At 41.5% G+C, this 15,830-nt stretch overlaps 1 long non-coding RNA gene across 1 annotated transcript in view; it reads right to left on the bottom strand.

The window, feature by feature from the left end:
• The window catches only part of LOC122457728, a 29,925-nt gene extending 15,175 nt beyond the window's left edge, over positions 1 to 14,750 (bottom strand). Inside the window, exon 1 of the long non-coding RNA XR_006277402.1 lies at positions 14,644 to 14,750. This is a non-coding gene — a long non-coding RNA (uncharacterized LOC122457728). The remainder of the gene's footprint in view (positions 1 to 14,643) is intronic.
• Positions 14,751 to 15,830: the final 1,080 nt, after the last annotated feature.

Here is a 15,830-nt window from a genome sequence, read left to right as displayed (position 1 = left end):
AGAACTTCAGCCTAGCCACTTGGTCTCTAGTCTGAAACACATGTATAGATACTATGTAAATAGCTACTGACAATATATTCTTAGTCTGTATCACCAGAAAAGGTGAAAAACAGGTTTTCTGTCAAACAAGAGATGTTTTCATGTCCATCTGTCCATTTACAGGTAAATTAAATATTTCCTCATTCACAGTTGGTCTATCACTAGTGTGAAGTAAGTGCAAATGAGGAACTGTAAGGACATCAGAAAGAAACTAACAGGAAGAAAAAAGCAGCAGATGAAAATACCTTACCTGGAGGTGTACAACAAAGGTTTGTTTGAGGAGGACAGAGGAGTCTCCTGTGCCCTTCACCGAGGAAGTAAAAGGAAAGCGCTTTTGCTTCATGAAAAAGTGGTCTCAACCAAGCTTGGTTAAAAAGGCTAGAGCAAACTTTGGGTAAGATAACTAGTAAATTACCTTTTTGTCTAAAGGAGCTTACACTTAGTTTCTAACTGACCCCAGCTGGGGTCAACTGTCCACTGGGGTGGGCACCAGACTCATTGGCAGCTGTTCCTTCCACACCAAGGTCTGCCTCTCCTGTCCAGGGGCTTGTGAGCCATTTCTACACACTAGCACAACCAGAGACAGTTGTCAGTGAGCTTGGTGCTCACCCACTGGGCAGGGCTGGGAGTGGTACAGCCACGCCATATGAGCTGCCCACGTGGGGCACTGGCTACTGGAAGCAGCAGCCTGACATGTGCAGCTTTCGCCACTTGGGGCCCGGTAGAACCCTGCAGCTCCATGAATACCACGGATTTCTATCCATGGATATCTGCATTTGCAGATATAAATTTTGTGTCCATGCAGGGCTCTAATTACTGTTGCCTTCCACATCTCACACACTCTGAAAGAAAGAAGGGAAAAGAGGAAGTTAGGTGTAAGAAGGAAATAGGACGAGAGGCAAAGGGATAAAAGCTAGAAAGGGAAAAGAGGAGAAAGAGGAAAATGTCGGGCCTTGGGGGCCCCTCTCTCTTAGCTGGCTCCACTGAAAGAAGACAGTGGATCCGCACATAGACGTTGCAGTATGTGCCAAGATTGTGGTCCTTAGTTTCTGCCCACTGCTGTTGGTTTGATTCTTTCCAAAGACAGTTGATAAACAGACATATTTGCCTTATATTATATAGGTAAATATAGATATATATGTACTCTTTATTCAGATATGGGGTGTGTATATATGTATACAACATGTCTGAATAAAGAGTACATACACACACACATCCACTAGATGTGTAATGCACTGCCATGGCTGTCTAGCATGGAAAAATGCATCATCTGAAATTAATTAGGAAAAACTGTAATGATAAATCATACAATTTAACATGTTTTCCCTTGCATCATTAAGCCATGCAAGGAACAGATGCTTTGTGCACATGTTACAGGGATATTTTATTTCTGCTCTGCACTGTCCTGCCCCACCTGACTTAGGTCAACAACTCAGCAGATGAGGACTGAATTGTTTAGTAGTCTGCAGATGTGCTGAATTAAGCTTAGTTACAGTTATCTAGTGAGGGAACTGGGATTGTTTAGTCTGCAGAAGAGAAGAATGAGGGGAGATTTGATAGCTGCTTTCAACTACCTGAAAGGGGGGGTTCCAAAGAAGATGGATCCAGGCTGTTCTCAGTGGTACCAGATGACAGAACAAGGAGTAATGGTCTCAAGTTGCAGTAGGGGAGGTTTAGGTTGGATATTAGGAAAAACTTCTTCACTAGGAGGGTGGTGAAGCACTGGAATGGGTTACCTAGGGAGGTGGTGGAATCTCCTTCCTTAGCAGTTTTTAAGGTCAGGCTTGACAAAGCCCTGGCTGGGATGATTTAGTTGGGGATTGGTCCTGCTTTGTGCAGGGGGTTGGACTAGATGACCTCCTGAGGTCCCTTCCAACCCTGATATTCTGTGAGTGGTGTCCCACATGGGTCAGTCCTAAATCTGGTATGAACTGATATTTTCATTAATGACTTGGATAATGGAGTGGAAAGATCTGCAAATTCTATGAGCACAGACACCAAGCTGGAGGGGTTACAATCACTTCAGAGAAAAGGATTAGAATTCAAAAAGACCTTCACAAATTAGAGAATTAGTCTGAAATCAACAAGATGAAATTAAGTAAAGACAATATGATAAAAATCTTCAAATATGTTAAGGGCTCTTTATAATGAGTACTGTGATCAATTGTTCTCCATGTCCACTGAAGGTAGGACAAGAAGAAATAGGCTTAACCTGCAGTGAGGGAGATTGAGGTTAGGTATTAAGAAACCCTTTCTTACAGTAAGAGCAGTTATGATCTGGAATAGGCTTCCACAGGAGGTTGTGGAATCCCTATCACTGGAGGCTTTTAAGAAAAGTCTGGACAAACACCTGTCAGGGATGGTCTAGAGGTATACTTGGTCCTGCCTCAGCACAGAGTGCTGGACTTGACCTCTCAAGGCCCCTAAGTTTCTATGAAACAGAAACCAGCATGATACTGGAGGAACAGAGCAGATCAGACTCTGCAAGTCTATCCCATAATGCAATTCTCATGGACTTCATGAGGAGTTGCAGCTATGTATCTGAAAACAGCATGAAGACCAGAGAGAATAGACATAGTAAAGTGCATAATATAATTTCCCTAAGTAGCAGGATGGATTTTGATTGGATGCATGAGCTCCTTCTGTTCCAAAACAATAATTATTTATATAGAACCTTTCTGTAAAGCATTTCATATCTCCCTGCAAACATTAAGCCTCAAGCCTCTTTGATGTAGGTATAATATCAATTTCCCAGAAGGATAAATATATACAAAGGAAAGAGTACAGGGCTCTCTAGTGAGAATCTAGTTTTCTATCTTCCCTGTTGTAGTTCTAAACTATCCTGAGCATACTTCAGAACATCTTCAGGGCTGCTCTAAGCTATACTGGTTGGCAATGGATCCAGCATTGACAAAATGAGCCGAAATTAGTTGGAGTGCAGTAGCCATGCCCTCTGATACCTGATATGTACCCTACACCAGTGACTACAGTGAGAGGTCATATAAATGGGAGTGCTACACCAGTTGCAAGGCACCTGGGGTCCCCTCACACCAGGCGAATTCCCAGCCAGAGAGGTCAGGTAGGTTTCCAGCACTGTGCTAAGCGGCCAAATTATAGGAGAGGCTCTGTCCCTTTGTAATTATTGTGAGGAAAAGAGCCCTCTTTTTTCCAGTTACAACCATATGCCTATAAATGAGTGGGATGAAAAGAATAAAACAATGTTGAACTGAAAATTGCAATCGCACCCCAACTCCATACTAACATCAAGAATCACCTGCACAAAGTGTAGCTTATTGAATAGAGTCCTACACCTATATGCAGTCCACCTGACACAACATTATAGTGTTTAAAAATGAAACTGTACACATGCAAGAAATTGATGAATGGAGATCCATGGAGTGCTTTATCAACTACGTGCCACTGTGTGCACCAGTCAGTAAAAATCTCACTTATTCTGACAAGTAAATTTAAAGCATGATTAAAAATATATGCATCTGCTGAAGAAACTGGGCTAAAGATGGCCAACCTAAAGGCATCATATATTAGTACATGACCTGATATTAAGAAATACCCTTTAGGAATATTTATAGACTCTGAAAACTCTGAAAAAATCGTACTGTCAGATCTGCCATAAAGGTTACTTTGAAAGATTTTTAAATAGCCTATCAGGGTGAATTGGTGTTTGCATTTACAGTAAACTATTTAAAAATTATCAGTGTGGTCTTGAATTAAAATAGTATTCTGTGATAACATTTATTATGGCAGATTACAGTATTTTCAAATTTTGATATCACTATGATGAATGCATCCTACTGTTTGGTCAAACCCACTTTTATGCAGCTCCTATTTAAATCTTGAAAAGACATACTTTCCCAAAAGCCATATTTGGAAATATGGCTATATGTTTCAGCTTGATGACCTCTGATCCATGCAACTCTCCTATACACAAGGCTTGGACTGTGGTAAAATGGAACAGAATACTCTGCCTGGGTGTTGACAGCAAACTTTTGATAACTACTTTGAGTATGGGCTTTCAACCAGTTTTGCACCCTCCTTATAGTAATTTTGTCTAGACCATATTTCCCTTGTTTGCTTATGAGAATGTCATGTGGGACTCTATAGAAAGCCTCTATTAGCAAAAAACCCAAAACAAACACCACCACTACAAGAAAAACCCACAGCCCCAAGACATATCACATCTGTTGTTTCCTCCTCCATCCGTTAGGCCGGTAACTTGTCAAAGAAGGAAATTCAGTTTGTTCTTGACAAATCCATGATGGGTGTTCCTTACAATCCTCTTACCTAGGTAATTACAAATTGATTGTTTAATAATTGTATCTCTCCAGGAATCAAATTTAGGCTGACTGGTTTATAATTCCCTAGGTCCTCTTTATTCCCCTTTTTAATATTAGATACTATGTTTGCCCTTCTCCACTCATTTGGGACTTCACCTATCCTCCATGAGTTCTTGAAGGTAATTGCTAACAGTGCTAAGATTGTTTTTGTTCGTTCCTTAAGTACCCTAGGATGAATTTTATTAGGCCCTGTTGATTTGAATATATCTAACTTTAGTTAAATATTCTTTAACCTGTTCTTTCCTGAGTTCGACTTGAGATCCTTCACCATTGTTGTTAATAAGGTGTTGAGTGTCTGGTCATCATTAACCTTTTAAGTGAATTCATTCAGAGTTTTAAATTTTGTGTCCACTGGAGAGCTGATTGTTTTCAGCATTGAAAAGAACAGAGCAGTCTGTGCATATTCTGATGCTGCAGAGACAATGAGCCAAGTTTACCTGGTTTTATACACCTCCATTGAAGTTGGCTCAGAACATGTGCAGCTGTGGCTTGCATATAACGATGTTTGATTAACAGATGAAGGTGTAGATAAGTGGACTCACTGTTGGTGCATTCCCTTGTGGTTGGGCTAGCACAGCAGGATCTCCTTATCTTGTGCCCCCCACTGAAGTTGCTCTGGCTCTGTGGTGATCTGCCTCTTCTTGTGACTCTGCCCTATTGGCAGGTCACTTTCATGTCTCACCCCGTCTGGGGCAAGACAGTGTGACCAATCAAAGTCCAATAGCCTCACATGGGGTCTTTGATCCAAGTTCAGACTCACTAGTCCTTCTACGCTGGATCTCTGGCTCATTGTACCATTTTCTCAGTAGGCCTGTAGGGAACCCAAGTCTTCCCTATCCTCTAGCTTCCAGCCCAGGGACCCTGAGGTGAGCTGGTAAGATCTGTTTATTCAGCATATTGTCTGGCCCTGGGTTCCTCCTTAGGCTTCTTCCTACCTCAGCCTGTCATCAGGCCTTTTCCCCAAACCCTTCCTGGACCCACTGTATATTTTTTTTTCACTCCCAGGCTACATGACCTCTTGAACAGCCAAGGGCTCACAGCCTGTTTCTGTTCACCAGCAGGGGGCTCACAGTCTTCCTTCTGAAGTCCCTCAACAAATCCCAAATGAAAATATAAACTCAAACCACTTCTGACATCCTTGGGCTTGATCTTTCATCCCTCTTTTGTTTCCCCTACACTCTGTTCCTCAGTTGAATGCCCAACCTTCCCCATGGAGCCTTGTTGCTATTTTGAGGCAAACCACAGGAACTAACTCCTGTCCTGTGGCTTTCTCCAGTTCTCCTTCTGGCTAACTTCTAGCACACACGTAAGGAGGAACTCCCAAACTCCTAAGTCTCCTTCTTCCTAACTGAGCTTTCTCTTTGTAGACCTTCATGGCCATTGTCCAACTGTATCCAATAATTGGAATTAAGCCACCCTCTCAGGATCAGTTGTGAGGGATAGTTGCTGCCATCACAGACAAAGCTAGGCCTGAATTCCCTTAAAGAGTCATCCAGCTTGTGACATAGGCCAGAAGGAACCATTATATCACCTAGTCTGACCTCCTAAACACAAGCAATAGAGCTTCATGCAGTTACAGAGCTCCGTACAAAGCAACTTTGACTTGACTAAAGCATATCTGCCAGAAACATACACATTCTTGAGCTGAAGAGGTTGAGAGATGGAGAATCCAGCACTGCACTTGGTAGTTTGTTCCAAGGGTTAATCACCCTCACAGCTAAAATGTGTGCCTTATTTTTAATTTGTCTTGCTTTCATTTCCAGCCATTAGCTCTTGTTATGCTTTTCTCCATTATAATTAAAGACCCTTTTAGTACATAGTATTTTCTCCCAAGGCAGGTACTTATACACCATAATTTAAACTAAGATTTTGTCATGGATATTTTCAGTAAAGTCATGGACAGGGCAAAGGCAATAAACAAAAATTCATGGCCTGTGACCTGTCCATGACTTTTACTATAAATACCCATTACTAAATCTCTTCTTCTGGGCCTTGCTGCTCTGGGGTCCCCTGCTCCAGCAGTGGGGCTGACTGCCCCCAGAAGCCCACTGCTCTGAGGCCCCCAGGGACCATTTTCCCCAATGGTCTCAGAGGCCACCCCCAGGGTTGATACTCTGACTGCCCCCAGGACCGATGTTGCTTGGGCAGTCCCAGGACCACCCTGGGACTGATGCTGGGGCGCTCCCCAGGGCCATTGCTCCAGCTGCCACCAGGACCGATATTCGGGTGGTCCCTGGAGCCACTCCAGCAGTGACTAGTGTGGGTGCTCACTGGGATCAGCTGCTCAGACAGCCCTGGGGTTAGCCACACTGGCTGCTGCAGGTGTGGAAGTCACAGAGGTCATGGAAAGTCATGGAATCTGTGACTTCCACAACCTCTGTGACAGAATTGCAGTCTTAACCATAATCAAATCACCTCTCAATTTCCTGTTTAGTTTATCCAACAGATGGAACCCTTTAAGTCTCTCACTGCAATGCATTTTTCCAACCCTCAAATCATTTTTGTGGCTCTTCCCTCTTTGGTATTTCAACACCCTTTTTAAAATATGAACACCAGACCTGGGCATGATGTTATAGTATCAGTCACACCATTGTCATCCATTAGGAGAGGTAAAATCACCTCCCTACTCATACACAGTTAAGGATCACAGTAGCCCTTTTTTGCCACAGCATGGCATGGGGAACTCAGATGGCATTCCTTGCGCACTCTTAAGACATATTTCTGTAAGTTTCAGATTTACAGCCATTGTATGAGTGTGACTGAGGGTCCAAGAAATTCCAGATGTAAATAAATGCTTAGTTTTGGGGTAATTGCTGGATTTCTTTATACAAATAGTCTAATTTACTACAATGCAGGCACTCTCAGTTAATACATTTAAATTGCTGTTGACCAAGCACAAGTGGTGAAAAATGTAAGAAAAATAGTGATTGGGAGCATTTTTAAAGGTTAACTGGGATTTACAGGTAGAGATAATGGTTGTGGATGCAAAGTAAAAGCTGAGTTAGCATTAAAAATGCTGTGAGATTTACAGCAGAAACTTGTGGTCACTCCATTTTAGTCAGTGGAAGTTTGGTCTAGTAACTGGGTATTTGCTGTGTTTTTTACAATGATGGTAAAATTACAATACTGGTCTCCATTCTGCTATACCCAGTTTAGACCATAAGTATGTAAATTATACTTTTGTTATGTTGATTTTTTCCACTGAAACAGCAGTTAAACCATAATAACATACATACTTTCTTAAAATTATGTAATTTGTGCTTTGAAAAAACTGCATTTACTTTCCAGTGGAACACTGTACAATACTTTTACTGAATTCATTGAAGGATTGTGTATCTTCTGTAAAATTTCTCACTGCAGACCCTACTGAAACCCTTTCAGAAATCGCTGCTCTCTTCAACAGAAGACAGTATACTGTGGTGTGACAAAGATTTTAGAGCCACACGTTATGGATACATAGCAGAGCCACAAGTGAGTTACAGGAGTCACTTCCTGAGGTGCCAGCAAAAGACAATGACTACAGCACTTGCCTGCACATTTTTCCTAGGACATTTTGGAGACAGGAAACTATAGCCAGTGCATTTTTAAAGGCACTTATAATTTGTTTGGAAGTATACTGGGTCCTTAGCAGGAGATATTAGAAACTTGAAATTTGCACAAAGATAGATTTTTACTGGATTACTAAAAATGTTATTTAAGTTAAAAAAATGCATGTGATCATGTAACTAGATTTCTAATGGCTTATGCAGAGCAGAGTAGACATAAAGGCTCTGAGAACACATTACATTTGGAGTTTCTTTTACTTCTGAGTACTTCACTTTGCAACCTTAATATTCTTAAACAGTTTTTCACTCAAATACTTTGTCTTAAATAAGGATGCATAATTCAGAATGAAACAAAGTAAGGATCTCATATTTTCTCCTGTACAATCTTCTTCCCAAATTAGAAATACGTGTGTCTTTTTTACACATGGATATATAAATATGCATCCTAGCATACTCACTCTCACATGTGATGAATTTGAGACTTGTGATGAACAGAGGATTCAAGTCATAAACTGCATTTATCTTGCACTTTTGGCACCTGGACTCAGCAGCCTGACACATGATAGTGACATGGGGTAATGTTTTCAAAACTGTATAAGTAACCTATGTTTGAAAATGGGACTTAGTAGCCCGACTTTGGAATTTAGTAGGTTAAACCCTATTGACTTTCAGTAAGACTTTGCCTCCTAAGTGCCTATGTCACTTTTGAAAATGGATCCTAAGAGCCTGTTACTTTCAGCACTTTTGAAATTTTAACCACAAGAACTACTTTCATATTCTAGAGGGGACTTTCATGAACCGTGAAGGGATAAACAAGCTGGTTTTCTTCTGGTATGCTACAAAACCAGAAGTGGGATAAAAATGAACGAAAGATGGCCCTATACGTTCATTCATGAACATGATATAAAATATTTATACAGTACAGCAAGATGCTTGCTTTATATGAATTAATTGTGTAATACAGGGATGTAACATTGCACACATTAAATATGTGAAATTCATCGTAATGATCCAGTAGGGAGAGCTAGAGGGCAATATTTCTGCCAGGCACTTATGGTAAAGATTGCAGATTTCATCATTAATTAAAGCAAGGCATTTCTACTATGATATACACTTCTGAAGCACCTCTCACCATAGTGCCAAAGCTCTTACCTACATTTTGATTTGCATCAGTTGCTTCAAGAGAAAAACTTTCTTCCCTTCAATTTTAATCTGCTTACTTGCATATTCAGTCTGCGTGGTTTCCTTCAGGGACATATCGCTGGGGACATTCTGCAGCTGTTAGCGGAATGCCTGCTGAAAAAAACCTAAATCTTGCATGATGGCCTGAAGGTTGCAAGGCTTGGATTCAGTATGATCTCCAGTGGTAGTGATTATCAATGGTAGGTAAAGTGGATTGGCAGCTCTGGGTGCTTAGTAACAGAACTATAAAATTCTGATTTTGGCACAACATCTGCATATCCATGGTTTGTATATAACTTAAATCACTTAAGACATCTGTGTGCTTTATAGTTCAGTCCAGTGTACTAGTTCCCTCCATTGATAACAGTTTAATCATAATTCTAAAAAAACTTCCCCAAGCTATAAACAAATTTAAAATGTAATTTTGTTTTGGATTTCTCTTGTACAAATATCCTAATTCACTAAAAAAAAAGCACTCTCTCCAATTTGGATGAAGTTTTCATCCTAGTTTTTAGGAAAGTTAAACAGCATAAGCTATTGTTTCTCAGCTAAGGGTTGTAAGATTTAAAAACAAAAAACAAAAACAAAAACCATGGACAAAACATTTCCCTCCCTAACCTTACTCTTAGAAGTGGGTGCACTCTTTTAACTGAACAAAAAACAAACAAAACAACCCCCACACTCCAGCCTGAGGCAGGCACCTAGCATAAATCTTTTGGACTCAAATCTTCTAAGTTTGGCAAAGTTATAAGCAACTGAAAACAGTATTATAATGGGAAGTGTTGGGCAACCTTAACAAAGGCAGTGACCTGTGCCACCTATAGTAAATGATCAGGAAAGGCTAATTCCTCATGACAGCTACCTTCTAAGTAGCTGTTCTCAGTCCCGGGGACCTTCCTGCCCAGGCCACAGAACAGCTCTGAAGCCACTTATCCCCTGTTTTTCCTCCCACAGTGGGGATTATATGCAGTGACAGGTCATCTGGGCTCACCCCACATTTCCCTCCCTTTTCTCCTCCAGCTGCCTCTGCCAAACACCTTCAAGTTTTAGTATAGCTTTGCATGGAGTGTGAATCCCTGTATGGTTCCCAAATCATGTCCTCACTCCTCCATGTACAGTGGCACAACACACAAATTCTCTTTCCACAGCCATAGATATGAGGACCAAATTTGCCTCATAATACATATGCCATCAACTACATGGCATACTAGCATCCCTTACCTGCCACTTCCTCAACAGCTCCCTTCCTATTAGTAACCTCCTGGTGTAAATGAAGGAAATAAACCTCTCTCTCTCTCTGAAGTTGTATTAGCACCTTCCAGCCATTTTTTTTAAATTACCTTCCCCTGATGTTTTTGGAAATTATGCAGCTCCTAGAAATTACATAGGAAATCAGATTGACTTTAGCCTGTAATAAGAACTGCTTAAATAATAAAAATGAGGAGCAGCTTAAATTTTATTACAGACGCTGTATGAGTATATTGATTTTGTGCCAACCTCTGTTCTTCTCAGAGTTTTTGTCACACAAATGAGGTTCCAGAAATGCAATGCATGTATTTTATGAAATAAAATGTCCTATGCCATTTCAAGATGACCTTTTCAATATTTGATATTTGGTGAGTTATCTGTTTCATTGCTAGGGGCCCTATTTAGATTTTGGTTTTAGCTGTCAGAGAACACTTTAATTTACTCAAAATGTGATACAAACAAAAGCTAGAGATATTATTGAATTACTCAATGATCCTCGTAAACCTCTGGGAAGTTGGGTATGTCCTGGGTAGCTCATCACATATGATACATATCTGCATAAACCTCTATGTTGGCATAACATTGTAATTGTAACTAAAAATCAGCATTAGAAGGTGTTCAGCAAACTCAGACCTCCAAGTGACCTTGGAGGAATTGGTTTGCTTCCATCAAACAAATCAAAATGCTGGTATTTGCACAGTTCTAGCAACTTATCTACCCATTCAAACACATCTAAATTGTTGGTGCCTATCAGTTGGTGGCTGAATGAGCAACTGCAGCACGACCTAACAGAGTTATTAGGTCATCATAATGTCACTAGAACATTTGCACTGGTTGAATCTCTGGCAACCATCTTTGTTGAATCCGAGCAACTGTTGGCTAGTGCACCTGAAGGAATATTATTTTCCCCATTTTATAGATAGGAAATGGAGGACACAGAGATTAAGGTAAAAGAAAATCAATAACTCTGGGTGCCCAATTTGAGATCACTAGAACCATATTTTGCAGAGTACTAGCATCAGAGCTGACAAAAAAAAAGGACAAATAATTTGTTTGCTGAAAAATGCAGTTTTGGTCAACTTGAAGCTATTCATGAATTTGACCCAATTAGTTTTGGGTGGAAAAAGGTTTTTCAGGGCCATCTTCACAAAAACAGGTGTGTCCATCCCCATTATAAACTTTATGACAGTGATTAACTTGCCCCTCTCCAGAGCAGTGACTTGAACTCAGATCTTTCCCCACCCCCCAGCCATGTGAGTGTCATAACCACCAGGCTGGTCTGGGGTGGGCACTCTCCATCTCTCCGTTGAAGCCTTCCCACTTTATATAACTACGTAAATAAATTGTAATTGGAACAGGGACTTGGACTCTGGTTTCCTTCCCACCAGGAGAGTACCCTAATTGCCTAGCTCTTCTCTTCTCAATTGCTCCTGTTGAAGCTGTTCCATTTTGTATTACTTAGATATTCATTGGTCCAAAGAGAGAGAAAGTAAGCATGACTAACTTGGTAATTAAAGAGCTCACCTAGGAAGTAGGAGATGTGGATTCAAATTCCTCCTCTGAATCAGGCAGCAACAAAACAAAATTCCATTATGTGACTTAATACTGATACCCACATGGCTCATCAGCAGGGCTGGAAACCTTTAGCTAACACAGACCTCTACTACTTGAGCTACTGGAATACCTACGGGGATCAGCTTTGAAGGGGGAATGAGGTACAATTTGCAAGGGGGGTGATGGTTCACAAATATTTACTAACCATAGAGGAGTGGGGAGAAACTGGAATCTTGGGTTCCCTTTCAGGTCTAGAGGGTAGTGTTTTCTAGGGGAAAACAAACTCTTCCGTCTCCTTTCTCCCAACCTAGACCTCCTTCTTTCCCAACCCCTCCAATCTATTCTTGTCCAGTCCTGTCGTCTTTTTCTCTTTTCTGGTTCCTGTCCTTGTCCTAGTCCCATTCTCCTGCCTACAGAGTCCCTAACTCCACACTTCTCATCCCAGACTCAGTCTCATTACTCAGCTAGTCCCAGGTACCACCACCAAGCTCTCCATTTGAGATGTCCATCATCCCCTTCCCTGAACACTTCCACTTATCTTCACTGATTTCCAGTCCCAGCTTCCCCACAGCTCCCAGTTCTAGTCTCCCCACAACTCCGACTCAGTTTATCTCACCAGACTCCTCACCCCAAACTACTCCTTTCCCTCCATTCAGTCCAGTATGTGTCCCCCTTTGCATTCAAATCAGGCAGCTTCCTCCTCCGTACCAGCTAGGCAATCATAGAGGGCACAGGGGGAGACAGACTCCCTGCTCTCATTTATAGTGCCCCCGACGTACCCTGGCTTGGAGCAGCATAAATCCAGATTAAGTCCAGAATTGCCTCTGTAGTCCCAGGCTACAGCATGCTCACTCTATGAGGAATACACAGGCACGGGACTGGTCCAGAGACAGGAGCTCTGAGGGATGATGCATGCTCATTTGCTCTGTGGAGATGCAGTATTCGCAGTGTGTTCAGTACCAAGAGCTGAGTGGTACAAGTATTCTCACCAAGGACAGCATCTCACAGAGATTTTAGATGCTGAAATGTAACAAGACTCTACTGATCACATATAAACTGGGATTTTTTTCCCCAAAAAGTTTATAACTTGCCCAAATGTAAGAAGATTTTTCACAGGGGCGGCAAAAGATGGATCACCGACGCCAGTGCCAAATTTCTACTTTCTGCTCCAAAATATCAGGGGAGGGAAAGAATTTGTTAAACATGGGCAAAACAAAATATTTCCCCAAGGTTGTTGCTGGAAATAGCAGAACCACTGTGGCTGAAATTTTCCAAAAACATTCAGCCAGAGCAGAGACTTGTATGAAAAAATTTCACCCAAGTAGTTATAATTTGACAAAGTTATAATTAACTGACACAGAGTCTTAAAATGGGATGTGTTGGGCAACTTTAACCAAAGACAGCACTAGCAGCCACACCCTAATAGAAGCACTACAGAAAAGGGAAAGGTTTGGTCTCCAAAATTTGGGGTTAGATTTTTTGACCAGCTTTTCTAAACACTGCATAAAATCTCCATGAGGGGAAAAAAAAAAAACCAGAAAGGGTTGTCTTCTCTCTGTGAATCCTGCATCTTAAATTCCATTAAATTCTGCCCCCTAGGCAGGCAGACTTCTTACAAATAAAGGTGAAGTTTTTAGGAAACTGAACAGCTATTTATATCACATGCTTTTCCACGTACTAACAGGAAGAGAAAATGTTACCCTTTTAATGCTTTCAGGATAATTCTCAAATCATAATGAGAAAGTGAAATAGTGAAACTACAGCTGTTCGTAATACAGTGTTCAAGATAGTAATCATTTAGCCCTGATCAGATATAATCCTTTATTTGTATCCATATTGTACAATTATTTTGCATTGATTTACAAAATGAGAATTACCTTTTGATCTGTAATCAGGACTTTCAACTTCAAAATGTCTCTTAATGCACAGCAAGCTAGAATGGGTGACTCCAGAGTTTTTAGGGACACCATTCTAGTCAGAGATACCTAAAACAAAAGGTCTCCACAGAGTGTCTTTAATAACTTTCATACTCACAAGTACACTAAGCTACTGGACCAGATCCTCAGCTGGTGTAAATCAGCATACCCTTTGTAACAGAGTTATCGCTCATTCCTAGTGCACCCTTGTATTAGTCAAGATGATGAGGGTTCAACCCCAAGCTCTGGGTGTCCCTAGCCTTGAGGGCCAGAAGCTGGAAGTGAACAACAAGGGATGATTGCCTGTTTGTTTATTCCCCTCTGAAGCCCCGGAATTGGCAACTGTCAGACAACAGTCTAACTAGCTAGATGGAGCATTGAATCTGACCCAGTATGGCCATTCCTACCCCTCCTTGTGGTCTAGATCTGGGAAAGCAATTCTCAGCATAGGATTCTCCTTCTGCTCTCTGCTAACTCTGCAATAGTCTCTCTTCTGGTAACATATCCCCTCTGGCCAGGTCACCATTAGTCATCTCTTCCAGGGTATGAAATCCAACAAGACCTCTGTCCAAATATCATCTCTAAACAGTGAGTCCAGTCTGTGCACTATACCATGGCTAACAGGGGAGCCCAAGCCCACCTGCTATGCCAGGTTCCAGCCCAGGAACTCTACAACGTCAGTCTAGGTGTGTCAATCCCTGTCCCTGTTGCCATTTCCCTGGGTTCTCTCTCTTCTTGCCTGTTTCTGAGTTATCACGGAAGCTTACTCTGCTGCTCTGGCTACTTCACCCCCCAGCCTCTTACCAGACTCCTTCAAGCAGGATCCCAGGGCTACTCTCCCACTAGACTTCCTCCTTGCTCCCAACAGCTTCTGTCTGCCTAGGAAGTGACCACACACTTCTTCCCCTGATATCCCTCTGCTTGCAGTTCCTGGCTTTATACAGCTCTCCCAGCCCTTCCCCGCTAGGCTCACTCTCAATTAGCCCTGGCCCTCCTCTCTCACAGGGAAATCAGGTAACCCAATTGGCCTCTTATGTTTTTGTTTACAGGGCTGATATGGGATGCACACCCCCCAAAAAAGCTCCCATGAGAGGTTTGGTCTCTCTCACACACAAAGATGTTGCATTCCTCAGTTATAGAATAGACCGATATCCCATACCAGGAGTATGCTTTTGAGAATGATTCTGTTGGGAAAGGAGACATTCACTACCATCAAAGTGAGTAGGAGTTTGGAAACCTGATTTATTCGCAGATCAAAAAGGTGCTAAGTCTCACGACAGCCATGTTACCTAAAAGTTCCCCTGCCTTGCATGGAATTTCTTGCTTTGCAGAATGAATTCTATTAATTACTACTGAGTCAGTGTGGAAAAAAAGGCACATCTTCCTGCAGGCAGGGCAGACTTATGTGACGTGGACTTTAACCTCTGAGGCGTGTAGTTAGACTTCTGAGGAGCTAGTTTACAACATTTCAAAAGTATCACCTTAAAAAAATCAGAATATATGACACAAAAAATATAGGCACATAAGCTACTGTAAAACCCTTTTCTGCAGGGAAACTACAGTGGAAGGAATCTAGATAGCCTCTAGATCAAATATTTGAAACATGCATACCATTTTGGATTAATTTAGAGTTACGTACAGGGGGTAAACAGCTTCTTCTTTAAAAGCTGTTGCATGTCCTCAGCAATACCCTGGAGGGTTAGGAAAAGGTCTAGACCAAGGAATTTCAACCATTTTTCATTTGAAGAGCCCTAAACAATTGAATGGAATCACAGACTCCTTTGGAAATCTTAGATATAATCTGCAGACCCCCAGGGTCTGTGGACAAGAGTTGAAACCACTGTTCTATGGTAATGACAACCTTTCGCGGACTGCTTAGACATAGTCCATAGACCATGAGAAGTTGACCACTAGTCTAGACAGAGACAAAAAGGCAAAGACCTATTTAACAATGGAATGTTAAAGTGGAAGACAGCTTGGATAAAAGTGAT

Source organism: Dermochelys coriacea, chromosome 1 (assembly GCF_009764565.3).
Source record: "Dermochelys coriacea isolate rDerCor1 chromosome 1, rDerCor1.pri.v4, whole genome shotgun sequence".
Lineage (NCBI taxonomy): Eukaryota > Metazoa > Chordata > Testudines > Dermochelyidae > Dermochelys > Dermochelys coriacea.
Note: the sequence above shows the minus strand (reverse complement) of the source record. Positions and strands in the feature narration are given on the sequence as shown.